At 43.1% G+C, this 16,979-nt stretch overlaps 1 long non-coding RNA gene across 1 annotated transcript in view; it reads right to left on the minus strand.

Moving 5' to 3' along the window:
• The window catches only part of LOC137232965 (uncharacterized), a 118,686-nt gene that overhangs the window by 82,368 nt on the left and 19,339 nt on the right, over nucleotides 1-16,979 (minus strand). Inside the window, exon 2 of the long non-coding RNA XR_010947253.1 lies at nucleotides 14,702-14,806. This is a non-coding gene — a long non-coding RNA (uncharacterized lncRNA). The remainder of the gene's footprint in view (nucleotides 1-14,701; nucleotides 14,807-16,979) is intronic.

The raw sequence follows: 16,979 nt of genomic DNA on the forward strand, positions 1-16,979 counted from the left end.
AATTCCACAGACATGGGAACATTTGCTGCATCTTCTAGACGATCCTGTCGCTGGACAGGAGGCCCCACAGGCTATGTCCTTAAGAGGGACAGTCAGGGCCTTAAAAGTGTCCAGTCAGGATGGTTTTATCGGGTCAGATCTACTGGGAATTACTAACATCTTGTGTGACAAAAAAGTAAAAGTAGGGCATGAACTCCAGGGCAGGGACCATGCCCCGCTTGTCCTGTGTCTACAGCACCGTGTCCAGCATTCACAAGCCTTCAGCTCTTGGATGCTCTCAATTCTCTCTTCTCTGTGGCCCTGCAACTCCCCATCTCCCTGTTCTCTCCTCTATATTCTGATTTTTTTTAGTATGCAAGAATGGCCTTGTTTCTGCCTGCAAGATAACCTGAGTGCTCTCCAGACCCACTTCTCTCTGCCTCCAAAGATGACTGTGATGGTGGTCATTGATCCCCAGATACTTCCTGACTTACTGGTGGTTAGCCTGAGTGCTTCCTGGTGGTGAACCCTGAACCATCACCCAACTCTGATGGTTGCTCTTTAAGGAATTCCTCACTGGCAGGTCAGGGAAACCTTTCTTTAACCTTAGATGTGGAATGCTGATGGATATAATCACGCTTGATAGCTCTGGGCACAATTTCCTCCTTGGTCCATATGGGGCCCTTCTCTTGTCTGACTGTCTTTCTGATTCTGTTTTATCTATCTTCTTTGTCTCCATTTATTACCCCATTAACTCCTCCCCATAGGCGATTATTCTAATGTGTTTAACATCCATCCTTTTGTCCGTATCCCCTCTTGCACAGTGTTTATCGCTCTTCGGTATAGGTATACTTTTAACCTACACAAATGGTTCGTACTGCACTTTTTATCCGTTTCTTACTTTTTTCAACCAGCATTATGTTTTGTTTTAAACTTAAAAATTTTTGCAATTTTTATTGGTAAAAATGGTATCTCATTTTCCTCTTTAACATGTTTCTTTAGGAGTTCAGCTGAGCATCTTCTCAGGCAGATCTTAGATTTTTACATATTCTTAGTCAATTTTTCTATTGGGTTAATTTTTCCCTATTTATTCATTTATTTTTAATAGATCTTTATTGGAGTATAATTGCTTCACAATACCATGACAGTTTCTGTTGCACAACAAAGCAGCATTATGTTTTTAAGAGAATTTGTGTTTCTATTGTACATTGAGTCCATTGCTTCTAATCGCTGCGTGGCACTTAGATGACGTTGATCTACCGTGTTTTACCTGGTGGTTCTCCTGGCGACTGACAGATAGTCTCTAACTCTCAGTTAACACAACAGTATGGTAACTTATTGATATGAACATCCTTACATATTTCCCTGTCCAGAGCAATGTGAAAATTTCTCTGGGATATACACCTAGCCATGGAATATCTGGGTTACAGTTTATGCAGATGTTTTATTTACCTAAGTAGTGCCAGATTACTCATGAAAATGGCTACAGGTCAGTCAAGACTCAACTGGAGGTGTATGAGAAATCCTAGATAACCCAAATCCCACTCTCCACCATTAGCTGACATCATCCATTTTTCTTCTAATGTTTTCCAGTTTAAGTTCATGAGAGCGAAATCTCATTGTCCTTATTTGCATTTCTCTGCTTATTAATATATATGAGCATTTCTTTATGTTTATTTCCTTTTAGGTTTTCTCCTTCCTAAAATGCCTGTTCATAAATTGTTTTTCTATTGGAGTTGATTTGCAGGCCTTCGTTCCATATTCTACATCCTGTCATTTTGAGACACCGCAAATATCTTCTTCCATTTGAGTCTGTGTCCATCTTTGAGTCCCCTGTTCTATTTGGCGTATATGTCTGTAAATACTATTTGTATTACTACAGCTTTGTTGAATGTTTTACTATCTGAATATATAAGTCCCCCATTTCACTTTTGTATTTCTTTTTATTATTCCCTTACCTATTTGTGAATCTTTCTTCTTTTGTAAATTTATTGAGATCCTGAAAAATAATTCAGCTGGAATTTTGATTGACAGTGCATTGAAATTATATATTAATTTGAGAATTGCAAACTTTATAATATTAAATTGTTCACCCAAGAACATGATATTTATTGATATTATTTTCTTTGTCTTTTATTAGAGTTTTAAAGCTTTTCCCCATGGAGGTCTGATGTAATCTTGGTTAAACCAATTTCCAAATATTATGTTGTTTTTGTTACTATTGGAATGGCATCTTACTTTTGTAATATATTTTCTGGATGAGTTAAATGTGAAAAGACCAGGATAGCCATAGCAGGAAGTGAAACTGTAACTCTGTCTAACTTAATTATTCCTTCCCACTGAGAAGGGGAGACGGTCTTCCTGAACCTAGCCCCTGCAAGGAGAACACCCCATCTGAAAGCTCCACCTCTCACATTTCTCACTCTCTCTTCAATCCCCCTTGTTTTCCATAGTCCTCTTCAAGTCTCCCAACATGGAGCACTCACTTCTTTTCTCTGTAAAGTCCAGCCCTCTCAACCAGTGGAGGACTTCTACCCCTTGATTCACTCTTGCTTCTTGCAAATGCTCAACTGCAGCTGATACAAGCGGAGGTTGGGGGCATGAGCAGAGCAGGGGATGAGCTCCAGTTCTGTGAAGGAGAACAAAATTGGGTGTCCAGTTCCAGTTTAATATCTTAATCACCACCAGGAAGCACTCTGGCTAACCACCAGCTGGTTTCCTTAGTAATTGCAAAGAAGACCTTGCCAAGTCAACACTGGAGACATCAGAATGTTATTTCATGTGAAGAAAGGGCACTCCCATAGTAAATGTGACTTTGACCTTGCCCCCTTCAAAATAACGAGCTCTGGCATGATGGTACGATGGAGCATTTTCCTCTTTCCTGGGCCAACGTATATCGCAACAGCCATCTCAGCAGCTATAAATGGCTCTCTTCCCATCATCCTCAATGGACAGCACTAGCTCTGATTAAGTTTTCTGGTTTGCTGTGTTTTGATGCCCAAGAGCTCTCTCGTAGGTGGGGTGAATGTGAAGGAGCAGGGACAGTTTAACCTACCACAATGTCTCCTGACCCTAGCAACACTGTGGAAATGATGGGATCCAAAACTTCCGTTCTCTCTGCCATTCCAAGATCAACCTAGAAAAGACTACACCCTATAGATAAATTTCTACAGGCTTTGAGGGGGCAGTGGTGAGAATACAAAACATGCCAGGTCCCAAGATGAAGGTCATTCCAGGTCAAAATGAAGTTTAGTTGCAAGGGAATTTGATTGTTTACAGTTTTACCAAATTCCCCGTTACTTACATGTAAGCTGGGGTCGCTCTAAACCTAAAGAACATTCCCCTTGTTAAGGATATTAGCTCCATTCATTCCCACAGCTGTTCAGTGCTCCTGTGCCTTCAATCAGACCTTTCTCCCTCTTTTTCCCTCCTTTAATCAGAGACTCTCACCTGTCCACATTCAAACCACCCCTGGTTTGAGAACCACTGAATTAGAGACACAACTTCAAATTGTAAAGTTTACAGTGAATTTCAACAGGATTTAAAAAGCCAACCCTTTCAGGGCCCTTTATATGCCCTTGTTTTCACAAGAGAATTCACCACTTCCTGTCCTAATCACTGTGTACTACCCCCGGGGAAACACACCCATCATACCCAATTAGGCAAAGCCAGGAATCTCAAGGAATCCAATTCTCTTCGCCTTCCTTCCTCTCTTGTGCTGAACTGTGGCTGAACACAGCACTTTGGTGCTTAATTATCCTCAGCCTCATGGCTTTCCTTAAATCTGCTCACACTTTACCTCTGCACTTAAGTTCAAAACCCAACGGTCAGCTCCACATGGAGGATGCACGCCTGGTAGATTTTTTCTGGTCTCTACTCACAGAGAGGTCCTGCCTCAGGAGTTCTCAATACATATCCAACTAACAGGATGACTCAATTTCTAAAACTTTCATGCAACCCTTCCACTTAAACCCAGTTTCTTGAGCGAGCCATTTCATTAACGGGCAGGGAAGAACCAGAGACAGAAGCCGTGTTTACATGTGTACTTTAAGTCAGTGCGTCCCTACGTTTCCTGTATCCCCTGAGTTTCACCTTTTCTCTTTAAAGAGAGGATTCCTTTTACACATTTTACTGTCACATAAAGATTTACTCACACCCAAGTGTGAGGGGGAAACACACTCCAGCCTCCATAATGTGTGCCCAAGGAGCGATACTGTAGCCCCGAGGATTTTTAAGCCCCCTGATGAACAAACCATTCCACGTTCACACAGAGAGGTGCATTATGTCTTCAGCAGCCTGCAAGGGAGAGGCCCTGCTGAGCGGGATGGAGAAAGTGCCGCAATTAATTGGGAGAGTTGAATTGTTAACATTGTCTCCACCATGTTCCCAGCACAGGGCTCCTGATGGAACTACTGGAGAAAATAACCAAATAACGGGGAGGCGGTGTGGAGGAGAAAAATTTCTCATTAAAACCCCCATCAAGCCACTTTAGCACCTCTTTTTCCCACAAGGCATTGCTTGGAGGGCAGAACGCTACACCTGTTGCACACTATTATCGTAACAGGTCTCTGCTCTGTCCTAAAACCTGAAATTATTTGTTTTCCTTGGGAAATTTTTGTGTGGGGTGTGTGAGTTGAAAAGCTCATATGCTGGATCCTCAAAAGAGCATATGTTTGCACTATAGTATCTCAGACGATATGCATTTCTGTATATGGGCACACATATATTCATACCGAGACAGACAGATGTGTGTGTGTGTGTGTGTGTGTGTGTGTGTGTGTGTGTTTTATACAACAGAACCAGGACTCATAACACATACCAATTTCTGTCCATTTCTTGTTTTCTTTCTTTCTTCATGTTGGGATGAAAAAGAATTGGCTATTTCTTAAAAGTGGGCCTTAGGAAACCTCTCTTCATACAAAGATGGCTGTGATAGCAGACGCCTCACCTATTAGATTGTATGTGCCGTCCTCCTTTCTGGAACCGCCCTCCACCCTCCTGCCCTGGTCACAGGGAGCTCCCAATTGTCATGTCTGTTCAACATGGTCCCTTAGCCCCAGCCAAGCTGACTGGGACAAGAGTAAGAACCAGACCCATTCCAGACCAGTGAGAATCTCGAGTTATAGACCCTGGGACTCTGGAATAGGAATTAAGGGGTAGACGCCAAGGTGTGTCTGTGTTTTCCATGTGGACTGAGGTGATGATGAAATCATCCTGCTGAAAGAAGGAGGAAAATAAAACAAGCATACACAAAGAAATGGAAAAGGAAGATGCAGGGAGATGGCTGCCTGGGTGCCCAGTGGCCCAGAGCATCCTGCCTCTGGGGCCAGCCTGTCAAGGTGATTTCTGAACTCATGGAGCTAAAGTCCTTTCACTGACGTTCAGGGCCAGGGAAGAAAGGTCAGGAGAGAAAACCCCGCTGAGGACCCTAAGAAGGGAATCTTCCTGGGAGAAACACTCCTTTGCTTCCTCTATTATTCCTACCTCCTCTAACAGTGAACTTCTGGCAACAAAACATATCATCAAACACATCTTACTCCGGGTGAAAGTATCAGTGTCTTGTTGTCATGATGAAATTTAACCCATATCAGAGTAACTACTCAGAAACTCCATGTGCTATATACTTAAACGCTTTTACTGAGAAACCTACAAATATAAAGCGTAGGAGGAAAGGCCAACTTTTTTGTGAACATACCCAAGATATTCCTAAATATTGATGTTTACAAAAGTGAGGTCATTTGAGTGACACTGAAAGGACTGGCTGACCCCCAAATGATCACCCACCCTTTCTAACTGCCATGCTGCTACCTGCAAATTCCATCATTACCATCATTCCTCTATATTACAATCAGTCCTCTGTTTCCAGAAATTTCCGCTTAAGGTGTAACTATCATGTGGAAGGTTTTACACACTAAACCAGTGACATAGTAGTATGGATTTACTCTTCAAATTAGCTGCTTGATCTTTTAAAAGCTTGAGGATCTGGGCTGTCAGATGGTAATCTTTAATGGGTGAGAAAGCAGATTCCCCTCATGTTAGAGAGAATTACAGAGTCTCCACCATATGTCTGAGATTCTCCTGGTGATACATAATGAACGTGACCTGTTCCTTCCTTAAGAAACCAGAGCAGGCAGACACAGAACAAGTACAAGACATCGCTATATATACAAGTGACGTGCATACTTGACACAATAAAAGCACCTGGGATGGGATGGGGGAAGTACGGAGTTTCATACATAAGACATAGGTTGGGCTGAGTCTTGAGTACAGGTAGAAGTCCATCAGGACACCAGCCTGTGCACACAGGTGGCATATGCTAAGGAGACCTTCAGCATGAACTTGATGTGGCTTTCCATCAAATAGAAGTGAGGAGAGGCTGGAAGGAGTGGATGAGATTGAGATTACTGGGGCTGTATCATAAAGGCCCTTAACGTATACAAGGGAATTCTGATTTTTTCATCAATATACACACCTCTGGAATCTTTGCTAACTCAATACGCTAGCTGCCAGCCAAGGTGAAATTAGTGGAGCTAACTGGAACCATCAAGAGGGCTGTTTCTGAATTCTCACAAGGAATGCAAACGGTGCTCAAAGGAAAGCCAGTTGCTCTTTCTCTCAGCCCTTCCGAGTCCTGGGCCCCAAGCCCCAAGGTCACAAGTACTTTCTCATGAATTTTTCTTTCTCTCTTGTTTTGGTTATTATAGGGGTTATTACAAATACATATGGCTTCCTATTTACAACACTTATAGCCCTATTTCCAAAATGACTGACGTTTAGGTAATTTTATGGTTAATACTTAAGGGTTTTTCTGTATTAAAGCTCAACTGAGTACCTCATTCAGGCGTGCTGAGGCCCACATCTGTGTGATGCTATCCATGGCTATATCTGCAAACATAGCAAAGTTCATGTTAGGGTGAAAAGCTACTCACTTTTGCTCATAATCAAAGGATCATTTAGGGCTATTCAAAACCAATCTTTGCAGTACATTTTGGAGAAGAAAAAATGATTTTTTTTAAAAAAAGGATACCATGGACAAAGCTAACAAGCAACAAATTGAAAGCAGATATTTGCAATGTCAAAACCAACAAGGGACTACAATCTAGAATACATATAAGTAACTCGGGACTTCCCTGGCGGCACAGTGGTTGGGAGCCCGCCTGCCAATGCAGGGGACACGGGTTCGAGCCCTGGTCCAGGAAGATCCCACATGCCTAGAGCAACTAGGCCCGTGCGCCACAACTACTGAGCCTGCGCTCTAGAGCCCGCAAGCCACAACTACTGAGGCCCCTGCTCCTGGAGCCCATGCTCCACAACAGAAGAAGCCACCGCAACGAGAAGCCCGCGCACCACAACGAAGAGTAGCCCCCGCTCGCCGCAACTAGAGAAAAGCCCGCGCACAGCAACAGACACCCAATGCAGCCAAAAATAAATAAACAGATTTATAGAATATAGGTAAGTAACTCCTGCCAACCCACAAAATCCAGGCAGCCATTCTAGAGAAAATCTAGCAGTACTCAGACAATGTAAGGACATACACATTCTGTGACACAGCAAACCAGCCTCTGAGTCTTAGGGCACATATGCCACGAATTCTTGCTAGTCAATAAGGGGACGTGTTTGAGGATGTTCACCTGTGTCTGTGATGGGGGAGTGGAGGCAGTCACTGTGGGAACAGATGAGTGAAACAGGGAAGAGGCGCAGAGCAACGAGGATGCCTGTTAACGTGCCAAACAGAACGAGCAAGAAGCAGAGTGAGGTTTCCTATGCGCCATTTACGTAAACGCAGAACATGTGTTCACAAAACAGAAATCCATGTTCTACAAGAGTACAAGCAAATAAAGTAAATACATACAAACACATTAAACCGACGGCCTATGGAGAGGACAAAAGTGGGGGTGGGGAACGGGAAAAAGGAAAGCATGCCATCCACCAAGAGATGGGCCTTCTTGAACAGACCAAGGACCACAGTGTGCTGTGACCGGGACTCCGCACCTGAGGTGTAAAAACAAACAAAAAGGGGCAGGGGTGCCACCGGGGCCTCAGGTCCTTGAAGAGAGCATGCAGTGGGCTCCCTTCTGAATCCCCGACAGCAGCCAGCCCCCATGTCTTATCTTTGGGCCACGTCTGCTAGTTGGACAATAGATATTTGACTGATAGATGCATAAACAAATGGGGTAATAAAAGGCATAAACAAATCTAATGGAGGGTGGCCAGGAGACATGGAGCCACTCTCCATAAATAAAGAATGATTGATGCTCTCTACGTGCCAGGCACCATGCTAGACCCTGGGAATGAACTGAATGATGAGACAGGCCCTGTCCTCCTGCAGCTCTGCTGAGTCAGGGAAATGGATGAGTTAGTAGCAGTGATAACACTGTGTTGATGGCTACAATAAAGATCAGCACAGGGGACTCTGGGGTCAGTGAAGAGGGGCTCCTAACCCAACTGTGGAAGTTCAGGAAGACATCCCAGAAGAGACTGATGCCTGTACTGAGTCCCAAAAGATAAGTAAGAGTTATGCAAGCAAGGAGGAGGGAGGGAGGGGTGCATAAGAGGCAGTAAAAGTCACATATGCAAGGAGGCCTGGGGTCAGAACAGGTATAATAACTGACACCTGTTTCAGAAGGGCCTGTCTTCCCAGCCGTAAGATGCACCACAGCAGTTGCTTTAACAGATGAAGCTGCACAGCATTTATCAGTGTTCTCGAGGCATCTTTATCAAACCAAGAACTGATCCCTGGGTAAGGAAAGAAAAAGCCTTCAATTCTCTTTTCAGAGCAAGCAGATGTGCACACCCAAGTCGATTTTGCCCAGAGCTGTCCACCAGGAGACAAGCACTTATCACTGTCCTGTGAAATCATCTCAGTTGGACTTAAGAAAGAGAGAGAATTCTGAAGAGAAAGGCTTTCAACCTGCCAAGCTAGTTCACCTTTCTAGAGTTTTCCTTTCATCACATGATTATAATCCTTCGTTTATATATCGGCAAGGATGCTTACACCTGACACACTCGACACGTCTCACTCTGGAAATGTTACCATGTGTATGTAGGGCTTTGAGTTTGTACTGGCTTGATGAGCTAGAACTAAGAGGCATACAAATGCCAATGCTAGAAACATCTTCCAGGGGTTGAATGTGCATCAGCGTCCCCTGCAGGGCTTGTCAAAACAATGCAGATGCCTGGGTCCCACCCAGTGGGGCTGATTCAGTCGATCTCAGCTGGGGTTTGAGAATGTGCATATCTAACAAGTTCGCAGACAAGCTGATGCTGCTGGTCTGGGGACTGCATTTGAGAACCACTGAACTATTCTAATTTTACTGATGAAGAAACTGAAACTCAGAGAATGTAGGGGAAAGAAAACCTACACTTCTCCTCCTGTGTCTCTCCTTTACTCTCACACGACTACCACACGCACACCACTTCTGACACCAGACGTGTGGAGGTTTTTCCCATACCAAGCAACTCCACAACACCAGCTGGGTGTCCTACAACTTAATTCTGACACTCTCAACCTGGAGCTAGCGTCAGATCCCACAGGTTAAGGACTCAGTCCCACAAAACCGGTCCTCCCTACCCCACTTCAAATGCCAATAGCAATGTCACGGGAGCTTCTGACCCATCGGCTGTAAACCGGAGACTCCCACAATCCCCTCTTCAGGTTTGATTCATTGACTAGAGCAGCTCACGGAACTCAAGAGTCTACTTTACCAGTTTAGGATGAAAGGATATGATAAAGGGCATGAATGAACATCCAGATGAAAGAGACGCATAGAGCAAAGTATGCGGGAAGGGGCACAGAGCTTCCATCCCTCTCCCTGGGCATCACATACCACCCACCCCCTGTACCTCCACGTGTTCACCAAGCCAGAAGTTCTCTGAACCCCACACTTTGAGGATTTTTATGGAGGCTTCCTCATGTAGGTACCATCAATCATGAGCTCCATTTCCAGCTCCTCTCCCCTCTCTGGAGAATGGGGGAGTAGGGCTGAAAACGTGCAGCTTCTAATCAAGGCTTGGTCTTTCTGGTGACCAGCCCCTATCCGGGAGCCCACCAAGAGTCCTCCCATTAGAACAAAAGATACTGTGAACACCCAGGAAATTCCAAGAGATTTAGGAACTCTGTGCCAGGAACCGGGGGCAGAGACTAATATATATTTTTTCTATTATCTCACAGCAAGTGACATACATAAGATCACACAAATTTTTGGCGACCCAATCCAAGTCTTAAGAGAATATAGTAAATGGGAAGTAGAGCTACAAAGATTTTTGAATGAAGGCCATCTCGATTAGTGGCTCACAGGCACATATGAGACATCTTATCTGGTTCTTACAACCCACACTCGACAGCACTTGGAAAAGATAAAAACGTGTTCCTGCAGATCCGCTCACAAGAGCCCGCCCCACCTGTCGGCCTTCAGTACCTACATGAGGATGGCTGCTTCAGCCTCCCACATCCCCTGAAACCCTCTGAGGCACAAAGGAATCACTGCCAGCCTCCCTCTCCCATTGTGCCCCTGCCATCGCGCAGGCGGCTTTCAGGAGAATGACGGCCATGGCAGTTGGAGGACTTGCAATGCTTTAAACAAATGGGGGAAGGAGGGAGAACCATACAAAAGCAATTGCAGGCCTGTTGACCAGCGAAGGCTTAATGGGCTTAGAGAGAAAGAGCAGGAAGTCTGTGCTTTCACTCTCACTTGTCAGCATCGTGCTGAAGAGTCTCGATGGATAAAGATTCTGGTTTGTCACCCTTGTTTTGTTGTCCATGCACCCTGATTCTTTTTATGAGGAATTTGACGGGAGAGGAAAAGTAAGTCATCAGTGGGGGCCCTCGCCATCAGCAATGTCAGTTATTGAGTTGGAGGCGCATTGTTTAGGCATTAGGAGTTCCGAGGGCAAGTCTCTTTGACTGGTTATTACAACTCTGGCCCAGAATGCTCTGGATATCTAAAACTATTAACTGAGATTTCATAACCAAATTATTTCTAATGGACCTCATAATGATCTATGACTACAAAGATGGAAACAACTTGCTTTGCAAGAAGCATGATTTTGAATTCCACCTAAAACAGTAGTCCTGTCCCATGAGTAGTTCTGTTCAATGAGATGTCACAAGAAAATGATCCCAGCCAGGGCTGCTAAAGAACTGCTGTTACTTTAGAGCTACGAGTTCTAAATTTGCTTTAGGTTTTCTTTCAAAGCTGCTCAGATACGAAATTTTTCTCCAGAGGTTTTTGGTTACAATATGACTTAAGAGGAGGATTTAAGTATTTCATTCCAAGGAATCCTAGTTTTAGGTGACTAGCTGGTAACTAAGTAAGCCATGTAACAATACACACTTCATTTTACCGTAGAGCGGTATTTTGTGAAATATCCGTGGACTACTATTTAGGCCAATTTGCAGCCCAATTTTGAGAGCTGATATTTGGTGGATAATCATGGAGGTCTGACCACTAGCCTGAGCTACAGCTCACCTGATCTCCTATGGCCACCGCTGAAAAGGGTGAAGGAATCAGGACCAATTTGCTCAATGCACGAAGGTCTTACGTGTTAGAAGCTAGGGCTTCCAAGGTTCACTCCAGAAGGTCAAATTCTCTTTACTGCGCCTTTATTTCTGATTTTAATAGCCTAGTTCAGAATTTTGAGCAGTAGAGGCTCCCAGAACAGCAGCAGGCACCACGATGACCCACTGCCTCGTACTGTGCTATAGAGAGAGTTAAAACCTCCCTCCAAAGTTAAATCCATTCCTGTGGTTTACATCCTTCACCCTGCCCTCCCTGACCACAACAGAGTACACACAGGCAGAACTCTGATGTGATTTTAGGTTTTCAAGGGTCAACACCTGACCACCCAAGACTTGTGTAAAAATGCCCCGTATAAAATTCTTTACACATTTGTTTTGAAATTGTGGGAATGGCTGATTTACTCCCAAAGAACGTTTGGAGATTCTCAGAGCTATGCAAGGATCCATAATTATCAACAATTGCTAAGACAGCTTAACCCTTATGTAAAATACGATGCATACAAATGGGTTTATCTGGAACCAGTTCACACTGTTGAACTTGAGTCTGGTACGGGTTTATCCCCAGGCGGTGCTCAATAACAGACAGTAGCAAACACCTTGGCTATAATATGTCTTCCTATTTGGTTGGTTTGTTTTTATATCTTTGCATGTTTAAATAGGCAACGGGAGTGCTAATTAAAATGCAATCATGCAGATAAATTATACCACGTTTCTAAAAGGTAAAATGAAAATCCTTTTGATTTCAAAATACTTGTGATATTCAAGGCAAAAACACAGTGTGATACTGAATACAGAGAAACCTTTCATGATGAGTGCATGTTTAAAACCAAACTTCTTTTTTGTTTTGGGGGTTCTTTTTAGATGTAACAAATTAATTATGAGTAATTTCTTATGGGAGTCAAGACTCAGGGTTTCTAATGCAAATGTTCAAGCTGTAGGTCACTCTGAACAATTTGTACTGTCTGTCTTCTGCCTGTAAAATGGGAAATGTAATGTGTATTTCAAAGCCTACTTTGGTCTAGGAGCAAGGGCAACCCCTAAACCAGTGATCAAGGCTCCCCCAGTGGATTTTCTGTTCCATCTACAGCTTGCCAGCTTTCAGGGGAACCTCACTGCAAGAACCAAAGATAAAAACAATATGCTGATATCCAGCAAACTATTTCATCTCTCTAAGCCTCAGTCTCCTCTCCTGCAAAATGGGCCACAGGAAGGCACTGCTAACTGCTTTTGAGATTAGAGACTGATTTGAGAATCTGATGAAAGCCATTCGCACTGTTCCCAAAACAGCAGGTGTACACATCCCCACAAAACCGTACCCATGCATCCAATGATCCTCTGATGCCTGTCCCTGGACCTCCAGTGAAAAACTCCAGGTCTTTACAGTGTTGAGATTCCACATTCTTCTTCCAAGACCTGTTCTGGGCTCTAACCTGCTCCTTTACTTACTGTTCTCTGCAAAATTAATCTTTCCCCCCAAAAAAATCATATAAAAATTCATCTTTGTTTCAGTATGAGGGTATTTTGCCCTGTATACCATTCACAGTCCTGGATATAACTAGAAACCATGTAAGCAATACAACTAGTTGAGTCTAACTGAAAGCGTCAGATAGCCTGGGAGTTCTTATGCACCCACTCTCTCCTTTTGGAAGGCATGTATTGATACTTTATCCTGGGCCTTCCCTTCAAGGTCACGGTTTCACCGGCAGATTCCCACCGCGGTACATTTGCAGTCCCAGGCTCAGACCTGCTCAGACCCGCTCTCAGCCTGCTCTGGTGCTGCCTGCATGCTGGGTTCTCACGGTTCCAAAGCACACCCTGAATTGTCCTCTCCTCTTTCCAAGTCTGTTCTAGGACAGCATTTCCCCTGGAAAGTATCAGAGAACAATGTGTTCTGTGGCCAAAGGAATCTGGGAAATTCTGCATCTTGGACACTCCCAAAGCATTTTCTCATGTTAAAGGCACTGAGAAGTCTTCATAAAGAAACCAACTTAATTTTGTTGACCCAATATTTTTAAAACTTATGTGATCATAGAATAATTTTTTTCCTATGACACTACTGGAAAATAACACTTAGAGAAGCTCAAAGAGCTGGTTTCTACCACATCCTCAGTCAATGGACTCTCAGTAAGCTTAACCTAGATTCTGTTTACCGGCTTCATTGGTCATTCCTTTCAGCTAAACATCTTTGGTTTTTCCCAACTTTGCTTGCTGGTGTTGTCAGGCCACCTGGGTCTATTCTCTTCCACCAGCAGTTCATAGCCACCCCCCTTTTTGAAACTCACAATGCACATTTGCATATAAAAAGACAGACATCATCCTGTCCAGGAAATGGCTCTCCTTGTCTCTTCTTCAATAGAGACAATGTTTAAATAGAGTCTTAGCAATTTGGAGCTGAGTGGGCTTTAGAGATCCCCCAATCATTCTTCTAACTTTATAAATAAGAGAACAGACCTGAGAGGTTAATTGACTTGAGAGAGATAAGACAGGAGCCTAGATTTTCTGATCCCCAGTCCAGTGGCCCTAGGAAGTGGCTTAAGCTTCCCAGAGGCACATGAGATGGATTCACACCAGAGAGTAAATTTACTAATTTACAATGAGGAGTGACATGTGTCTGGCACAAGACCAGTTATCTAGAGAGAGAGAGATCTACCCAATGAGTAAATTATAGTTGGATGCTTCCTAGATAAGCGTGGGCTTAGAGAATGAAGAGTTAGACTTTTTCTAGGAAATGATGTACTGGAGAGAATACTGGACTGGGAGTTAGGAGGCTGATTCTAATTCTAATTCTCCCACTACGAGATCTTAATGTCACTGGGCTTCAGTTTCATCATTCAATAAATGGTAGGAGATTAGACAATTATCTTTACATCCCGTCTAGCTCCACACTTTAAGATTCTGTGAGTCTAAGTTCTTTCCTTTCAGTTACTCTGCCTTTATATTTTCAGCATCCCTTTTTATATGTTAATACACAAACCCCTAGCCCTTGGTCTGAGTGTCTTTCAATTCACAATCATTCCGTTTGGGGAGTGGGTCCTTTTTGTCCTATCATGGGCATTAGATAAATCATCTCAAGATTCTCGAATAAAGGGCTCTTTGAACAAACAAACAAACCAGGTATCCACAGCGGCTGGCGGACCTAGAATAAATATTAACATCCCCCTCTCTTCCTGGAACCCCTGTATTAATGTAGTTCCCCACACTCACCAATATCCATCCATTCTCTTTCTACTGCAAGACCTAGAGCTCCCAGGGAAGGCAAAGCCGCATTGTGAAGTCTAGACGCCTCCGTCTGGTAGTCTCAGCAGCTTCCTGCAACACCAAATCAGTGTCATTAGCTACAGATGATTATGGCAGGGTCCCCTAATTCAAGTCTGTGATAGTGCCTTTAAATCACAACAACTACTAAATTGCTTCACTTATTTAAAGAATGTCCACTGCCCCTGGGGCCTCTGGGCATGGGCACAAAACACTGCTATCAGGAGTCGTCCACGGCGAATCTCAGCAATCAACTAGCTGCTCATCATCACACTTTTACCAGCAACACCAAGTACATCAACAAGGATGAACTATAAGAAACATATGGGGCTTCCCTGGTGGCGCAGTGGTTGAGAGTCCGCCTGCTGATGCAGGGGACACGGGCTCGTGCCCCGGTCCGGGAAGATCCCACATGCCGCGGAGAGGCTGGGCCCGTGAGCCATGGCCGCTGAGCCTGCGCGTCCGGAGCCTGTGCTCCGCAACGGGAGAGGGCACAGCAGTGAGAGGCCCGCGTACCGCAAAAAAAAAAAAAAAAGAAAAGAAACATATGATTCTTGTTCACACTTACATAAAATAATGACAGTGCTGTTAGTAATTAGTTACCAGATCCTCGATTGCTTTGTTCTTTGGCATTAGTAATATGCCACTTGAAGTTTTACACCAAATTAACATTACCCACATTCAACTGCTTCCAACCCCTTGAAAATGTGTAATCCTTCTTCATAAGCAAGACGACGTGCCTGAGAGTAAGATAAGCACTCTGCATTGGTTGCTCCCAGCCTCAAGAGTATGTGGTGTGTGACCCATTTTGGTACAGGACCATACTGTTCTGACACTTAGCAGCTGTCCTTAGATATGAAAGATTATTTCACCATGTGAAACTAACTCACCTGTCTATGAAATAAGTTTTTTAACATGTAACTCTGTCAAACTACCAAGCCTAACAGATTAAAGTGAGGGAAAGCAAACTGAATACAACCAAGGCACTTACTCAACTAGGACTCATTTTGCTTCCACCGTCAGCTCGTACACAGAAACATAATGTCAGAGTTTCAGGGATCAGGTTTGTAATCAATGCTGCTAGGTCCCTTAAATTCAGTTTCTATTTTTTCTATTTGTAGAAAGTGAATGACATCTGTTGAGAGCTACACTTCCTATGACGATGAGTAAGGTGGCAACTATATGAACCACTTCCATTTTAAAGGGAAAAAAGTGCTTTTGGAAGAAAGAGGATTAGTGTTGACCAGACAGAATCCCAAAACCAGCACCCAAATTCTGTTCCAAAAACGTGGGCATCTACACTGTCAAGAGAAAAAACTGTCTCTCATTCCACTTGGAGTAACTACCCTCCCTTTGTCTTATAAATGACCCTGTAGACAGTGTTTATATATAATACCTAGAGATTTGTCTGTTTTCCACTGACACTATAAATCAAATGTTTTCAATTGACACTGTAACTAGAAAACTGGATCTAAATCTGCTAACTGGTTAACACAGCCTTATATGATCTGGAGTCTTGAGGCTTCATTTCCAAATCCATCTGAAACTCCCAGATCTTTGACTATCCATTTCCAATTGAAATATGAATGTGTCAGTTAGCTATCTGGCTGAGAGAGCACACGCTGAATCCAGAAACTCCAGATTTTGCCACAGGATTAAATATTTTATATGCTATAAATGCAGATCCTAGAATTATATTTAATCTTTTTCTTTCCTGTATTTGAATTTAATCAAATGCAATGTTGTTCTCGTTGTTGATTAGTTAATGGTGCTGTCTTTCACGTACGGAAGTTCTGATTCATCAGCAGAAAAACATGCTCTTGAGTTTTTCAACTAGTAAAGAGAGATTCTGTTGTTATTACCCACCATTTCACCAAATTCCTCTTGCAACCATATGACTGGTTGGACAAGCCCCTCTGTTAAACTAGAAGAGAGGGTTTGGGTGTTTTTTTTTTCATTAAGTAACATGAAAGAAGTTTAAATTCATGATCTTTCATTCTTAATATCATGGTCTAATAAACAGAACTAACTATCCCAGATATTATAAGAATGTGATCCAACATTTATTGGGGAAATATTACCTTATGTATTTAGTTAATTAATATATTCTAGATTCTAATGTTTTCACTATGTTGCAAGCAGAAAAGAACTATAGGATTGGTAACAAATGTTTTGCTCCTGCAAGTAATTATTTCGCTTAAAACAAAATACTCAACTTTTTTTTCCC

The sequence above is a fragment of the Pseudorca crassidens genome, chromosome 10 (genome assembly GCF_039906515.1).
Source record: "Pseudorca crassidens isolate mPseCra1 chromosome 10, mPseCra1.hap1, whole genome shotgun sequence".
In the NCBI taxonomy this organism is placed as follows: domain Eukaryota; kingdom Metazoa; phylum Chordata; class Mammalia; order Artiodactyla; family Delphinidae; genus Pseudorca; species Pseudorca crassidens.